The following is a 14,304-nucleotide window of genomic DNA, read 5'->3' on the forward strand; positions in this document are numbered from 1 at the left end:
AGAGGTTAGGTTAGGTGTTATCTATCGATAACGTAGATACAAACTATTCTACTTAACCGATAGAAATGTTATTTCGCCAATTTAATTGGGAAGATCGTTTAACTCGAATTCCTTTTTATTTAGATCGATTTATGATCTAAACCCACTTCACTAGCCCGATGACAATAATACTCCTTATTCTTATTGGAACTTTAAAAAAAGTTCGTTCCACTTCTTTCATTCGATTCGGACGTAGTTTCGTTTATTCCACTTTTCGCTCGTTTCACTCATTTCGAAAAATATCCGTCCACGGAGAATGTCCATCCATGCCATAATTTTACCATAATTTTTCCTACTTCCTTTCCATCTTTCTTTCCTCTCTCTCTCTCTCTTAAGATCCTCGAAAGAACAATCCTCATCGAGACACATTTTTTAACATTCCTCGAAAAGAGTCGGGCGGAACTCCCGCAATTATTTCGCGATCGAGGCCGCGTATAAATTAGCACGGAGAGAACGGGAGGGGAGGGGGGTGGAAATTAAAGCTCCCCTACCCCCTCCCCTTTTTTCCAGCCCCTCAACTACAAAACAAACGTCGTTTTCACGACGGAACGGTTTTAAAACGGATAAGCCCCGATCTCTTCTCTCTCGTTAAAAGGCAAACCCTTCATTTCTCCCCCTTTCATTTCTCTTTCTCGCTTCACTTTTTCTCGCCCTTTTAGACGCCTCGACTCCTTTTTCCCCGCTCTCTCCCCGAAAGAAAGTTCTTCTTCCTCGAAGAAGAAACTCGAAGAAGAGAGAGATCTCGCGTCGAGATTTTTTTTTTTTTTTTTTTTTTTTTTTTTTATTAAACTGCGCGCCAAGAAAAATATGGAAATTATTGGGAGTGGGGGGGGAGAGGGGAGAGGAAGAGGAAACGAGGCGCGATCGAAACGAAAAAGCGAATCTTTCCTCCTCCTCTCCTCCTCCTCCTCATGGTCGGCCTCGTTCGATTGTTTTCGATTGTTTCCAGGAAACTGAGGAGGAGGGATGGAGGGATGGGGGAGGGGGAGGGAATCCCCACGTGGCGCGTTCTTTCGTGATGTTCTCGCATAATTTCGCGGGGAATTCGGTGAGCGTTTAGCGTTTAGATAGAATTTCGGGATTGAATGGAACGGAAATTCGAACGGTTTTCGAATGTGAAAGTTTCGAAGCGGGGGCGGAAGGAGGGTAGATCTGTTTGCTAAACAGATAGGATGAACGATTTGTCGAAAATGTTGACGAGGAATCTTCGTGAGTATGATAAATTGTTTTATATTCATGAGAAATTTGAATATGCAATATATATATATATAATGTGAAATAATATACAAGAGGGTGGAAAATTGTAAACTAATGCGTGTAACAATATTAAGACTCTTAATCTGTGATAATATATTTTTTAATATACACGTTGAGTTTATATGTAGAAGGCTGGGATTCGTATCTTGTTCATGTCAATCGCTGTGCCCCACTGTTTCGATTCTGTTTTGTCCGTGCCCCTTTTTTTGAGCTCAGAATAAGTAGTAGGAGCAAAGGCTATTAAATGCATTCTTAAATACATTCTTTCATTATTCATTCACTTCGCAACCTGCTGATATATAATATATATTTGAATATAATAAATATTTGAAAATCAAATTTTAAATTTTTTATCCTTCCTGATTCCAATTCGTTCTAAATTCTAAATTATGATCCTTTAGAGATAAAAGTCCTCCACGTCTGTGTAACACAATTTAATTCCTATTTCCTTTATTAAACACATTCTCTTCTCGCTGTTACTTCCGATCGATTCTGCTAATATAATAAATATTTGAAGATCAAATTTCAAAAAATTTTTTTATCCTTCCTGATCAATTCGTTTATCAAAATTGAACTTGTTCTCCACGAGTCTTCTATTCGAGCCTAATCAAGCTAAATAAATTAAGATCGTTTGGAAATAAAAATCCTTTATTAAATACATTCTTTTCTCCCTGCTACTTTTGGTCTTACTTATTTACTTATCTCACAATCCATTCCCTGCTAATATAATAATAGATATTTGAAAATTTTTAATTATTCATTCTTGATCCTCGCCAATTCGTTTGTCAACATTGAACTCGTTCTAAATTCTAAATTAAGATCCTTTAGAGATAAAAGTCCTCCACGTCAACACAATTTAATCCCTATTTCCTTTATTAAACACATTCTCTGTTACTTTCGATCGATTTTGCTAATATAATAAATATTTGAAGATCAAATTTCAAATTTTTTTTATCCTTCCTCATCGAAAATTGCACTTGTTTCTCCACGATTCTTCTTCTATTCCTAATTAAGCTATTCGATCTGACTTTGAAATAACAATAAAAGTCACGTAGGTGCAAACTTTGCAAGGGAAGGGAAAAAAAAAAAAAAGAAAGCATCAGATTCGTGGCGTGAATATCAATTTCCTCGGATCAACGTTTCAATAATGAAGAATCAGAAGCGAAAGACAAGGGAGCGTGCTCGTATCGATTTCGCAGCGCCAGTTGCCGATTTTCCCACGCCTTTTCCCCGGAATCGTGTAAGCCAACTAAGGTGCTCGTATTCCCCGATAAGGGAAGACAGTCGTCGAGAATCGTCGTAAATCTGCCGTGAATCCTCCCTCCTTGTCGCCTCAGATCTCAGATTTTTCGCCTGGCTAACCACCCCCCCCCCCCCAGTTCTCTCTATTCGTTCGACTCGAAAATTCGAGCTCGCCTCCATCCCGAGAAATAATTAGCAATACTTTCGAATAACGCTTCGAATATTTCTTTAAAAGTATTCAAGCAGAAGAGTTTGGAGTCTCCTTCTATGTTAAAGAAGAAAGAGACACGGAGAATTCTATATTATTTTTTTTTTCTTCTTCTTCTTCTTTTTAATCGTCAGAAATGACTCGTGCAATGCCAAAGATGTTTGAGACGAGCTTCACCAATCCACGAGATCCATCGGATAAGATATGTAATTACATTATTCATTTTGACAATGTAGCCATTTTCAATTTCAACCTATTTCATTTCCTATAAAAATCAACAGTAAAGAGAACTGTAAAATTCCAAAGTGTATCGCATCCTTTTCACTTTAAAACCAGTGTGTGGCAAAATGAAATATCAAATTATTCTCCAATTATTCTCTGCACCTCTCTAAATTTTCTGCCTACCTTTTCAAGTGTAAGTATAAATATTGTTGAATATTTGTTCTTCCAATGTTTCCACGAGAGATTTTCAAACAATTTTCCTTATCCCATATCTATATCCTTTTAACTTTTGTTTTTCAACTACTCGAATACACGTGTGGGATACAAATCTTGTGGGGGAGGGAGAAAAAAACAAGTATCAAAGCAGCCGTTTCATCTCTTTTTCTCCAAAAGCGAAGAGAGAGAGAGAGAGAGAGAGAAAAGTCGTAAAAGAGGGAAGAGAAATCTTGGGAGTATAAACTCGAAAATGAGATCGTCATGCAAATGGAGCAACTTAGACCAGAGATCTCGAGGATATTGTGCTCGCGTGGAATCACAAGTGAGGTCATAAGTGACGATTACAAGCTGCTCGATAAGTTTGCACGTATATCCACGACTCGAGTGAAAAGAAAAGAAAAAGGGGAAAAAAAAAAACGAAAAAAGGAAAGAAAAGGGGAAAAAAAAGTAATCGCGTGTTGCACGAGACTCGAAACTCTCCTTCCCTCCTCGACGTTTAATTAAAAGTTCGCAGCCAGATATGATTTCAAATATTAATCTCTTTCTCTCTGTGATGATGAAACGAAAGATTTGATATTTTATTTTTATTACAATATAATGCAGATTTAACTTTTAATCGGCCAGGAAATCAGCAGAGAAGTTGAACATTAGAAAAATTGGCAACATTGGAACTTCAAAGAAACTAACCCTCAAAACTTGATTCGACTTTAATTACAGTACAATCGTTTGACAATGTCAAATATAAATATGTGAATCTGAGAAGTCTAGTCTGAAAGTCTGAAAATTGAAAAACTCAAGTACGATCTGATCAAATACAGTCGTATGTTGTGAACAATTTGTATATAAAAGGAAATTTGAAAATAAAAAATAAGTAAGATAATTTTCATAATTTTATTCTGTCAAAATTTCTGGGGAAAAAAGCCTCTCTGATAACCCGAACCTATTGGCATCATTAGCCCAAAAGATCCCAAAGGAAATGAAGTCGTCATAAAGAGTCTTAACCTAATCTTGATTTAACTTTGAACCCAATCCTGGAAAATACTTTCTCTAGCGAGATAAATAAACGCTCTGGTTGCTTAATAAATTTAAGGTCGTTGGTTAAGCTCTAACACCCCCTAAATGAAGAAATCAGTCTTTTGAAGAATTTAACGAGGCAAAATGAAATTCCCTGTTTCCACTTTGAGAGCAATATTGTTGAAGAGAATATTCTCTGGAAGGGAAATTTAGAAGAAATTAATCGAAAAAACGTAAATATTTATTTTTCAATAAATTTGCATGAGTTAACTTTTTATATTTTTTTCTTTTTTTCTTTTTTGTGGAAATGTTAAACGTTCGCAATTTGTATTTGTCTCTCTTATAAGGATCCAATTTCCTCGAGATTACGTTTGTCTTCTTTTCCCTTTATTCCACCCACGTGCTATTAATAAAACCAAAGCGTCTTGAGATACTTGCATAAAGCTCGAAATGCTCCACTTGTTTCTCCATAATTGATCCATATTACTTATGCAAACTGGATATCATTTGATTCAACGTAGAAATGCTGTTTCATTTGTCCAACTATATATGGCTATTACTCCACTTGTCTAACCAACTGTGATTTATGTTCCAGTTGTCCGATCATGTTTGTTCCTTAATCTACTTGCCTGACGTGCTACCGTTTCTATTTCACTTGTCTGACAAGGAATTATATTCTATCCCAGCCATGTAATCAGAAATTCTATTCTTAAAATCGATCATTCGATTTTTTGATTTATACGTTTCTTTTTTTTTTTTTTTTTCAAAATATTCAAATTTTATTCTATTTGAAAACTTCATTTGACCTGTTCGTTTTCAACGTAACCAGTGGCAGTATTTACTTTAATTTCAATGCTTTCTTCACACTTTTTGAATAAAGAACAATTCTCAAGCTGGCTTGTTTGTTGGTTTGAAAGTTGATTGAAAATCCCACTTGTTTTGATGATGAAGCATAAAGATTGTTTGTCCCAATGGTTTAATAAACGACATCGCCAATAGATAGCTCCACTTATTTAATCTAATAAGCATTATTACTTTTGAACTACTTGGTTGATTAAGCATTGACAACATACCCGACCAATTTAATAACAGAGCTAAAAAGTCTTCCACAATCTTATTCCATTGTCCACAAAGATCTACGATGCTTATCAATTCTAGTTAGCAAAACTCGTTCAATTAACCCGAATGCAAGGTATTCCATTAAACCAAACAGAAAAAATTCCCATAACTTTTTATTACCTTGCGCCCCAGTACAAGCAGTGGAAACCTCAAATTGGTGTAATAGTAAAAGTAATAGTTTCATTTTAATAAAATTCTAAACTGGTACTTAGGGAAAAGATGTTTTACAATGTGAAATCACACCCTTCCATTACGACCACTAATAGCAACGTTTTATCTTTATACTCTCTCTGTCGTTTCCTTTTAATGAAATTAATTCTGAACTACTGTACAAGATATTTGCTTTAGCATCCACTCTGTAACTCTGTCATTTATTTCTATCTGTCCAACTTTTTTCACAGTGTTCAATTTTTTTTTTTTTTTTTTCAAGAAAATAATTCAATGCTTTGTACAATTATATACTTTATGTGCTTTATCATTGAATCAGTCAGTACGTTTATCTTCACATATAGTTTCTCTTGGATAGTTGTGCATTACACACTGCATTACATCAGACGTAGATATGATGCTTTTTCTTTATGATACTCTTGATTTGATTTGATAATTCCTTTAAAAATCTTTTGCCTATATATAATATCTTACTATTGATAAGATAAGATAAAGATATTGATCATTTGATCTATTTGATCGTTAAAGAAATTATTGAATTATTACATCAAGCTACTTTTTCATGATATTCAGAATTACTAAAAATTTCTTTGCATTCTTTAAAGTGAATTGCCAGGGAAATTACTTTAAAGTGCTAACCACGATTATTCACAATTAATTGACTGACATTCTTGTCAGATCTCATACATCATCTCTACAGGCTATTCAAAATTGTTCTTTCTTTTTTCTTTTTTTTTTCTTCTTCTTCTTCTTAATAAATCTCTACAGTGAATTATCTTTAGTTGGATTTATTAGCATCGAAAACAAGAGATAATACAATATATTCGTGATATTGTATGCGCATAATGAACGAGTATTACGGGTATTGTGCGAAGGAATTCAGACTCTCGAAAGTAATCATTCTATCAACCAGGTTTATTGGATGGCTCGGGGCTTTTATCGTGCTCTAGTGTAAAATTAAACCTGCAGTGAAATTAAACGCGAAACTTGAATTCCGACCAACACCCAGCATCCATTTTTTTTTTTGCGAGTGCAATTTGAGAAATGCGACGTCATCGAATTTTGACAAAAAAAAAAAAAGAAAAATGTTAGCATAAAGCAATTACCATTACAATATTATCATCGAATCGTTGTTATTATTACATGTGAATTCGATTTCGATCCAAACTTTTGAATTTTTGGCTGGAAATGTTTTTTTGGAATATTCGTGACGCAGAATCTGCTTACAGTTAAACTATTTCGCCATAACCTCAAAAAATCTCGAAATTTTAGAAATCTTACGTGTCATTTATATTTTTAAAAATTGAAATCAAGTCAACACGCAAAATGATATACAAAATTAAATTGTTTATTGTTATTCGAGTGAGTAGACAGTGAAATATCGTTTGTTCAAGAGACTCGAATTTTCTCTTTTAAGAATTGTACGAAAAAAAAAAAACAATGATAAAAAATATATGATAAAACACGATGAACACGTTGAAGTTCCATCTGGAACAGGTTTTAACCGAATTCGTCCCATTGATTGAAACTTGGAAAAACTTAACTCGACTTTGCGACTCGTATATCCTTATCCTACATTTTGTTATTATAAATTACATTTAATATTGTAAACACATATATTTGCATTAATTAATATTACATTCTAGGAACTTGTTGTTACGATATTTTCTTTTAGTTTATGCTTAAATGTGTGTGTGTGTGTGTGTGTGTGTGTATATAAAATAAAATAAATAAATCAAAGATAACAAAGATAATAGAAGATATATATATATATATAAAATATAATGTATAATAATACAATATAATTGAATGAATCTAATATATAAATAAGTAAAATCTCTAAATCGTCGAATTTTAAAAATAATAATTTTGAAACAAATATAAAGCACAAAGGGAGGAAAAAAAAAACATTGCATTGTTTGACAATAAATAAGAACGTTTAAATATTTAATAATAAATTAATTTACACGAAAAAAAAATATGGAACAGATGAATGAAAGGATGAATATTTCGTAACGTTAAAAATGAATAACGAGTCATAAATCGATTTCGATTGGGCGCGTCAAGGTAAGAGAGAGAATAAAGATAAAGTAAAAGGTGGAACAGAGAGAAGAAATATAAAAGATAGAATGGGGGGAAATGCGTTGATAAAAGAGCGAGAATTGCAAATCGCACTTCATTCCAATGAAAAACGAAATCAATTCAAGTATTCTAGTATTCTGAGTTTTTTTCTTTTTTTTTTTAAAGTGACTATCATCCAGGTATGTACATTTCGTCCCATTTAGATCATATATTATTTAAATATCTCGTTTATAATAATAAATTAATTAACACGTAGTGGTATAATTATTATTAAAATTGGAGTACAAGGTATTATGTTATAATTATGAATAAGACTCGTGATGTAACAAAATTCTCATGAAATATTATATATAACATAAATTGTTAAAGGTTCAGGATGTCTGACAGTGACAAAAAATCTTTCGAAAACAATAATAATAAAAATAGCGAGATAAAACACGTACAAACAAGAAGTATAATACAGTCTGGAATGCCAATCTTAAGACGTAATCACAAAAATGAACTGGCTAAAGTTCAAAAGAGATCCCAAAAAGAAATTGATGATGATGATGAATCGAATAATGATGAAGAGAAAAATTCTTCACCTGAATAAAAAAAAAATAAATTTTCATTTCGAAAAGTAAAACTCCTTGTATATACTTTTTCCCAACAACTTCAACAACTCGTGATTCGATAAATTTTAATCCAGAAAAAGAAAAAAAAAAAAAGATATTAATATATAATTTATCGCCTTTTTTCGTCACAATAAAAAATGTTAACGCGTTAATACTCCAACGAAAACTATTCTTATACAAAATACAAATTATCGATGGTTATCCCATGGGATATAAACATTTATCCTACATTTCATTATTATAAATTGCATTTAATATTATAAACACATATATTCATATTAGTATTACATTCTCTTGGAGAGGGCCCCTTGCTCAACAATGTTTTCTTTTAATTTTCTGCTCAAATGTGTGTGCGTGTATAAAATAAAATAAATAAATAAATAAATAAAAGATATATACATATCATATATATGTGTAATATATTATATAAATTTTCACTGATCGAGGGATTGAGATGCGGATAATATACATAATATTTATGTATTTTTCAAAATTTTTCTTACCAAAACGGCAAGTCAACTCGTAATACATTCTCAGAAAGATGTTTTCATCATTTTTCGATCGAGTATGAAAAAAAAAAATTCCCAGTTGATTGGTAAATAAAAATAAGGGTTGAACTTTGTACAGATACACGATTTTTCAGTTGATGGAGAAAGTCCAAGTTTCCAAGAGCGGGGAAATCAACAGGGGGAGGGGGGGAGGGGGGCGGGGATAGTTACTCGCGGATAGTTAGTTAATCCTCGTGGGATGATAGAGCATTAAGAACGATTGAAAAATCCGGTTACACGACAAACACGTTCCCCCCCCCCCTCCCCCGTTTCGAGGAAGAAGAATCGTGGACGTCGTTAAACGAGTTATCGTCCGGATTCGATTTGCGATCGACCAGGCGGAGCTCTTTGCACCGAGGTTCGTTGAACACCGAGGGAAAACGGATTCGCGCGACGAAATTCGTTCGATCACGAATGATGCGAGGCGGGAATCTGTTGAAATTGTTTGAAAATTGAAGAGAAAAGAAAGAAAAAAAGAAAAAATGAGACTCGCGATGCGATGTTTCGTCGAAAGAACGGCACTTGACATTTTGGAAATGGAAATGAAAAGGAGGTGAGTATGGATTATTGATTAAGAAGAGAATCTGTTGAAACGTGAGAAAAAAAATGAGATTTGCGATGTATATTTTGTTGAAAAAATGGCACTTGACATTTTTGGAAAAGAAGAAATGAAAATGAAAAGGAGGTGAGTATGGATCATTGGTTAAGAAGAGAATCTGTTGAAACGTGAGAAAAAAAATGAGATTTGCGATGTATATTTTGTTGAAAAAATGGCACTTGACATTTTTGGAAAAGAAGAAATGGAAATGAAAAGGAGGTGAGTATGGATTATTGGTTAAGAAGAGAATCTGTTGAAACGTGAGAAAAAAAATGAGATTTGCGATGTATATTTTGTTGAAAAAATGGCACTTGACATTTTTGGAAAAGAAGAAATGGAAATGAAAAGGAGGTGAGTATGGATTGGTTAAGAAGAGAATCTGTTGAAACGTGAGAAAAAAAATGAGATTTGCGATGTGTATTTTGTTGAAAAAATGGTACTTGACATTTTGGAAAAGAAGAAAAGGAAGTGGTTGTTGAAAAAAAATTTACGATGTATATTTTTTTTCGAGTAATGAAGATAAAAAGAAGAAAACAGGAACAAAAAAGAAGAAGAAAGAAAAAAAGGAAAGAATAATGGAGAAGGGAACAAAGTAGAAAGGGGGAAAAAAAAGAAACCAAGATGGAGAAATGAAAGGAAAAAAGAACAAATAGAGAAGAGAAAGGAAAATTTTCATAGTTGTATTCTTGACTTTGCGTTCTTTCTGTAGAAAGAAAATATAGGAATTAAAAAAAATTTGCGTTATTATTATAAGTAATCGAGAGAAAGTATTTATCAAGTAACAATAAAAATAATGTAAAATTATCTTCAAATTATACTCTTGTTATATAATCTTTCGATTATAAGTTATTATCATTATCACTTTATATATTTGCTTTATCATCAAATTATAATATCATCGAATAACAAAAATCGCAATTTTAATTGTACGTACGAGTATATTTATCGCGAAATACACAAGTCAAGATAATTTTTTCGATTTTACAAATTGAAAATTGCTTCGTTCATTCTGCCATATAAATTCTCTATACCCATCGATCGGAAATAAATATGAATCTTGCACACTTGTACGAGTGTGAAAAAGAAAATCAGTATTAAACAAGTATTATACGCTCGAGTAGCAGAGAGAAATATTTCGTTTCTCACGATTATCGACTTTGGATTTGCCATTAATCGAAGAGAGAAAACTCGCGTCTATGGAAGCGAGTTTCCATCGATTATATGTCTGGATTATAGACAAAAATAAAAAAAAGTCACGAAGCTGTATGAACGCATGAAAAATGAATTTTTTTTTTTTGTAGAAAAAACATCCATCTCGAACTCTATCCAAGGAATTCGTAACGAAATATTTTGCTATATTCTGATTTTTGGAATTGATAACGTAATTTCAACCCTTTAACCTATTTATACACGTGTACTCAACACATTCCACACTCATGCATATTTCCACGAATGGAACTTTTGAAAAAATGATTATTTTTTATAAAAAAAAAAAAAAAACTGTACTGAATTAGAATATATGTAAATTAAAGGAAAAAGAAAACAATGAATAATAATAAGATCAACACTCACATCGTTCATGAATAATTCATGAACAATTTATTCTCTTATTCGTAAATTAGTTTGTAATTAATGTGTATATGGATTCTCACGAAATACAGTTTTTCACAACTCGGAATTCACAATTCAGTGTTCCGAAATAATAATCACTTTCATCAAAATTATTTCTATGAACATATAACAGTTATTCTGTATGCAAAGATATTTTTTACAACATTTGATATGATAGATCGGCGAACAGATAAAGTAGGAGATAAAAATACAATATCATTGTGAACATTGCTCGTAAACAAACCATTTAAACCAAGGATAAATTAAATGAAACGATTAAATGACTAAAAGAAAAAAGAATCGCGCTGAATCGAAGATGAAACAAAGAATGAAAATAGAAGAAGAATATAATAACAAAGAAACAAAGAATGAAAAATAGGGCATCAGAGCCAGTTCGGTTGAAAACAGAGTTTTCAAAATTCGGTTCATAGGATCATATAGGTCTTATCTAATAGTGCTAATAAAAACGACGTATCGTTGAAATTCAATTTCTATACGATATCTTACGATAAGGTAATAAATTATTTCATAAATTAATTTATTTAATGATCGTTTATCATTTTAAGAATTAAAAACACACTTGTCATTGAAAATTTCTTGAAAAACACGAGTATATTTATAAGTGCACTTCTAGGAAAACTGTATACTACAATTTTATATATATATTTCAATTTATATTAATCTTATTTAAAGCAATGATATCAGATATAATAAAATTTTGGATCGAGTTCGAAGAAATCTGGACGAGATTTTTTTTTTTTTTTTGAATATTCGTTCGATCGTTCGCGAATTCATTCATCGTTGTATTTAATACGAGCAATTTCAGGTACTCGTTTCTCGAAGAGAAAAATGAAAAAGCAAATTTTCCAAGATTTCGTACAGTCGATTCAATTATTTGTAAACATTTCCAATTCACTATCATATTCGAAAATTTATATTTGAGAATTGGAGAATTTTTTTATGAATATTTCGAACACGTGAATCATGTTTCAAATCGATTGTGTCCTGATATTTGTTTATAAATAATTTCAAGACACAATTCTGAAATATATAAAACATGTAAGAACAAGAAAAAAAATTTCGCAATACTTCGAGTCTCGGATCGAATTAAATTTTCAAAAAAAGTATCATATGACACGTGAATATTAGATTTCCAATTATTTCGAATATTGCAAACATTTGTAAGACAGGATCATGAAAATATGGCAAGAAAAATTTCGATTTCGAACTCGATATTCAAAAATCAAACTGAATTCTCAAAATTTCGTAACATTTCCAATTGTTCGAAAATACTTTTCTCCACTCTCGAAATTATATTTTTGAAAATCTGATCTAAATCGATCCGAGCGTTTCAAATTTCGATATTATTAAAAATTTCTCGCGCGTTTATTTTTTTTTTTTTTTTTTTTTTTATTAAATACAATGCGAATTCGAATATTCTCGAAAATTCTCGTTTTTCACGCAAAGAAAAACATTATTATCATTAATCAGATATCGATAAAAAAGATATTAAAAAGTGTTAATAAAGCATTGAGCATTGTAGATAAGATTATAAATAAAATTTAATAATTGAAATTAATAGTTAAAGAATTTTCTTGCTTCTAATAAATAATTTAATAATTAAGTTTCAATAATTCACTATTCAAAGTTACATGAAGAGCAGATCAATAATAATAGCATAAATGAATAATTGAATATCATTCAGGCATTTTAATAAGTAATTACTTAAAATAATTTAGTTATTCGAAATTTTTAACCAGTTACCTTTTTCAACGAGCCAACCACGCTTAAATTCGAACTTTTATTTCTAAAGGGATCTCGATTGAAAACTAAAATGTAATTCTAAATATCTATTACTGATTTTCCAAAAATTTAATACGCATGAAACAAACAGTGCGATTGAGAGAACGCTTCAAGATAAAACAAATAAAAGTCTATTTGAAGGAAAATATGAAGGAAAAAAAATTAAAAAATTAAAAAATTTACTCGAAAAAAAATATAGAACAAATGAATGAATTGATATTGAATAAATGAATGAATATTTCGTAACAAGTGATTTAAAAATAAGTGATGAGTCAAGATAAGATAATGGGGGGGGGGGGGGGGGGAAAGCGTTGATAATATAAAAGAGAACAGCGGAAAAGTGAACTTGATTCCAAGAGCAAGGTCAAGAGCAAGGTCAAGAACAAGATCAAGAACAAGAATAAGGTTAAGAAATGTTGTGAGAAGTGTGTGAATCCAATCATTTTGAACTACTATTTCTTTTGAACTACTTTTTTTTTTTTTTTTTAGAGTGATTATCACTCCAAGAACGTATGTTTTTTTTTCCATTTACATCATATATTATTTAAATATTTCGTTTATAATAATATATTAATTAACATGTGGTATAAATTATTAAAATTGGAGTATAAGGTATTATGTTACAATAATGAATAAGAATGGTTCAGAATGTCGAACAGTGAGCGTGACGAAATATCTTGCGAAAATGAAGATAGATGTGGTTGACACCAGAAATAATGAAAGCAATGATTAAATTCGAATTTTTATTTCTAGAAAGATCTTAATTAAAACTAAAATGTAATTCTAAACATCTGCTACTGATTTTCTAGAAATTTAATATGAAACAAACAGTACGATTAAGAGAACGCTTCAAGATAAACAAATAAAAGTCTATTTTGGATTTTAAATATGAAGGAAGAAAAATTGGTTTTTAAGAATAGGAAAAGTCCAATAAAACAGTTCAATTTCAAAAGATTGGAAGAAAATTTTCGGTCTTAAATCGACGACAGAAAGCAAATTTATTCATATTGTATCGTATATTTTTTTTTTATATTGCTTAATAATTATATATCCTTTTATTTATAAAAATTTAATAAATTGTAATTCGTGATTTTTTAACGATTAATTATATCAGAATTACAGAATTTTCTGTAAATAATTTTTTTATGCTAATTTCATTTCATATTTTTGCGATATACGAATATATAAAACATTTACTCAATAAAATGAATAATATATTAAATAAATAATATTGAAAAATGTTATTGATCTTAACTAATTATTGGGCACGTTACATAACATTGTTACAATTATTAAGTTGTAAATTTTATAAAGATATTCGATATAAGGATGAAAATATAAATATAATGAAATGATGATGAACGAACAATATTTCATTAATGTTTATTCGAAAAATTTATTTATTTTAAATTCCCTATCTAATAATTAAAATTTAAATTCAAAATTTATATAATCAACGTGCACAAAATAATGATTAATTAATATACGTGATTATACATATATAATCGTAACATATTATACTCTCAATAATTAATATTAATCAAATATTCAAATAAAATATTA

The 14,304-nt window shown here is 30.7% G+C and overlaps 1 protein-coding gene across 1 annotated transcript in view; it reads right to left on the bottom strand.

Annotated features, from left to right (window-relative positions):
• Positions 1-14,304, bottom strand: part of LOC100867051 (metabotropic glycine receptor) — a 146,016-nt gene that overhangs the window by 77,565 nt on the left and 54,147 nt on the right. The gene's annotated exons all lie outside the window — the stretch shown is intronic.

Source organism: Apis florea, unplaced genomic scaffold, assembly GCF_048593485.1.
Source record: "Apis florea isolate Af1SG1 unplaced genomic scaffold, ASM4859348v1 contig_2492_pilon, whole genome shotgun sequence".
Lineage (NCBI taxonomy): Eukaryota > Metazoa > Arthropoda > Insecta > Hymenoptera > Apidae > Apis > Apis florea.